Source organism: Scylla paramamosain, chromosome 12 (genome assembly GCF_035594125.1).
Source record: "Scylla paramamosain isolate STU-SP2022 chromosome 12, ASM3559412v1, whole genome shotgun sequence".
Classification (NCBI taxonomy): domain Eukaryota; kingdom Metazoa; phylum Arthropoda; class Malacostraca; order Decapoda; family Portunidae; genus Scylla; species Scylla paramamosain.
Genome location: NC_087162.1, coordinates 6,888,688 through 6,892,500, shown reverse-complemented (window position 1 = coordinate 6,892,500; position 3,813 = coordinate 6,888,688). Strand labels below are relative to the sequence as shown.

At 37.2% G+C, this 3,813-nt stretch overlaps 1 long non-coding RNA gene across 1 annotated transcript in view; it reads left to right on the top strand.

Moving 5' to 3' along the window:
* The window catches only part of LOC135105635 (uncharacterized), a 61,327-nt gene extending 58,622 nt beyond the window's left edge, over nucleotides 1-2,705 (top strand). The window contains exon 3 of the long non-coding RNA XR_010270929.1: nucleotides 2,507-2,705. This is a non-coding gene — a long non-coding RNA (uncharacterized LOC135105635). The remainder of the gene's footprint in view (nucleotides 1-2,506) is intronic.
* Nucleotides 2,706-3,813: the final 1,108 nt, after the last annotated feature.

The following is a 3,813-nucleotide window of genomic DNA, read 5'->3' as shown; positions in this document are numbered from 1 at the left end:
ATTTGCTTATTTACGCATGACATTTTTAAAACTATCAATTCAAGGCAGAAAAACCTGACCGTGAGAGCAAAAAGCGACAAACGTAGCACGCACGGCAGAAAAAAAACAACAAAAACAATAGCAGGTCAATACTTCAGAGGGAAATGAATGGTCTTGTGTCAGGCGGCGGCGATGCTTCGGTGAGCTGCCTGTGCGTCTCGTTAGGGTTGGGTTAGGTTAGGTAAGGTTAGGTTAGGCAAGGTAGGATTAGGTTAGGTAAGGTTGGGATGGGTTAAGTTAGGTTAGATTTGGTTAGGTTAAGTTGGGTAAGGTATGGTTAGGTTAGGCTACATTAGGTAAGGTTAGATCAGGTTAGGTTAAGGTTGGTAAGGTTAAGTTAGATTAGATTACGTCAGGTTAGGTTTGGTTAGGTTAGGTTAAGGTTAGGTTAGGTAAGGTTAGGTTAAGTTAGGTTTGTGATGGCTGGGTGACGTATGGAAAGAGGGTGAGCGGCAGTAAGCAAAGCAGTCGGTAAATCCAGCTAAGTGAGCGGTAAGAAGTGTGTGTGTACTGGGGTACCCCTTGTGGGATTACCGGCCTGGTATACGTATAGATAGATCGATAGACAGATCACCATTAAGTTTTATTTTATGCCTCTGATGAATAGAAAGTCATAAAGAGAAATAGACACTGACTGTCATGAGAAGTCCTTCGTTACCATTTGCTGCTATCCATATTTCTCAGTTTAGCGTTTCTCTCAACGTTTTATGCTCAGAAGAAATAGTCACATAGTCTTTTATTATTATTTATTATTTTATTATTATTATTATATTATTATTATTTATATTATTCACGGCTTTTCTGTCCACCGTGTACATCTATTATTATTATTATTATTATTATTATTATTATTATTATTATTATTATTATTATTATTATTATTATTATTATTTTCTTTTTTATTATTGCATGTTGGTGTTCTGTGCCCCCAGTCGTGAAGCAAGAAACATGCTTGGCTTCTATCGCGAGTGTGCTGAGTATATAGTGGGGTCGAATAAACACTGGTATATCTTGACACATGACTGCTAAATGGTGGGGTCCATTACTGCCAGTTTGTCAAACAGTCAACCAGTCAGTCAGTCAGTCAGTCAGTCAGTCAGTAAGTCAGTCAGTCAATTAACCAATCAGCTCATCAACCCATCTACCAACCATCCATTCTTACTGCACATACGTCTTACTGCACATACGTAGACTAAGAATGGAACTAAAAAAAAAAAGAAATAAGAAAAAAAGAAACTGACGAACAGACAGACATGAAAATGAAAATATGCAAAGTAAAGTTTTTAATTGAAATAGAACTTGATAAAAGTGCGGAACTTTGCAGAGGCGACAAAGTTTGTATACACGTAGCGAATTTTGAACTTTTGATAAGGTGTGAGATCGAGCGATAGGGGAGAGGGGAGAGCGAGCATAGGCGAGGGAACAAGAGTGAAAGGGTAGAGGAAAAGTGCAAGGGTTAGGAGAGAAGAAATAAGTTATAGAGTAGAGGAATAGAAGAGTGTAAGGAGTATATAGACGAAATAAACCATAAAAGTAGATCAGGGAAGATTAGAAAGAGGAAGAGTGAGACAAAAGAGCAGAGAAAATAAATGACTGAGGTAGATGTAGGAGAAAAATTAGTAGGAAGAGTAGAAACTGATAACGAAGTATATAAAAAGATAGGGGGAAGTACGAACCTCTAGTAGAAAAAAATGGAAAAAGTAAATGAAAAGGAGGAATTAGGGAGAATCTGGCCTAAGGGAGGAGAAATGGATGACAGTGTTAGGGACGGAAAAAAGAAGAGAAAAACTGTAAGAAGAAAAGAATAAATAGATGACAAAAATAGCCAAAGAAAAAAAAAAGAATGGAGTACAAGAGAAAAAATGACAAAAGTAGTATTAGAAGAGAAAACAGTGTTGTTATTCTTTAGGTATTAAATAAATCTAGAAAGGGGAAAATGGAGAAAAAAAAAAAACTGGGAAAGGAGATGATAAAAGGTAAGTATATGAAAAAAGAGAAAATCTGAAGTAATCTTAAAAAAAATGAAACCTATGTTGCTATTCTTTAAGTATTAGATAAATTTAGAAAGAAGAAAAAACAAAAAAAAATAAATGATAAAAGGTAGGTATATAGAAAAGAAAAAATAAAGATGTCTTAGAAAATGAAAACTATGTTGCTATTCCTTAAGTACTGGATAAATTTATAAAGGGGAGAAAGAAAAAAAAAAGAGAAAAAAATGTCAAAAAGTAGGCACAGAGAAAAGAGAACATTTAAAGTAGTCTTAGAAGATGAAAATTAGTTGTTACCCTATAAGTATTACATTAATTTAATAAGGGGAAAAAGAAGAGAGAAAAAAAGACAAAATTAGACATAAAGAGAAGAGAACATCTAAGATATTATTCAAGCCCTAGATCTACAATTTATATCTAAGAAACATAACTTTAAGGAAGGGTAACTTTTTTTCTTGTTCCCTTCTCTTTCTGGACAGGGAGAACTGTATAATGCCTCTAGGACACTGCACCTGTTCTGGACACAAAGCGAGAGGGACGAGGAGAGGACACCGGGTACGAAATCTTGCCTGAGGGAACGAAAGAGAAAAAGGAGACCGAGAGGGGAAAAGGAAACCTTGTTAGTAAGATGTGACCTTTTGAAACCTTGTTGAGATGATATTAAAGGAATAACTAATATATTATTTTTATAGTAGAGTCTCCCACAATAGCGTATTGCGTAGTGACTGTAGTGAAGAATGACGTTGTTATCTGAAGAATGGTGACGATTAAAAGGAAGAATAAGGACGATGATAATGGTGGTAGTGGTGGAGGTGGTGGTGGTGTAATGGCCATGACAGACGAGGAAGAAGAAAAGAGGAAGTGGAAGACAGGTCAGAGGATTTAACAATCTAGCCTCTCTAGAACATTATTTTTATGACGCTGAAACAAGATGATGATGATAATGATGGTAGTGGTGATGGAGGTGGAGGATGTGATAAATATGAAGAGAAGGAATGGGATAAATATGAAGAGAAGGAAGTGGTTCAACAATATAGGTTTTTTGAAACATTATTTACATGAAGGTGAAACAAGAAGAGGAGGCCCGTAATCAGAAACGCTTTTGATCTCTCACCACTACTATTTTCAAAGGTCACAGAGATGATTAACTGAGTTCTCATGAGTGTCTCCTGTTAATAATGTAGAAATTCTGTTAATCTGTCAATAGTATAAAGCAAATCCTTAAAAACCGTGTAACTTCAACTAAAGCCTTTTGAAAGTAGTGGAGGTGCATCGCAGAAATGTTTCAGAATACAGTCCTGAGTTGTAAGACGACGGCTTGGACTGTGCTGAGGGGAAATAAGTCTTCAGGGGTTCTTCTTTACATACAGTACGAGGTGTGTCATTAAAGTTCCAGGACTGGTGTCCTAAAAGATGAATTTCAAACCCAAGCCACAAACCACCATATTTCCCCTTCAAAGTAATCCTTCTGGAGTATACAACTGCGCTCCCAACCCTCTACAGTCACTAATCTTTTTCTTACGTGCTTTTAAAATCATGTCCTCTGTTGCAGGTCGTTTAACAATGAGCGCTGAACAGCGAACAAACTTGAAGTTTTTGGTGCAGTTGGGGAAAACGCCGTCAGAAGCACTGGGTATGCTGCAAAAAGTGTACGGGGATGAGACAATGTCACGCTCACGTGTTTTTGAGTGGTGCAAGAGGTTCAAAGAGGGCCGGGAGGACGTGGAAGATGACCCCAGGAGTGGAAGACCCTCAACGAGCAGGAATGAGGCCAATGTTGAGCGTG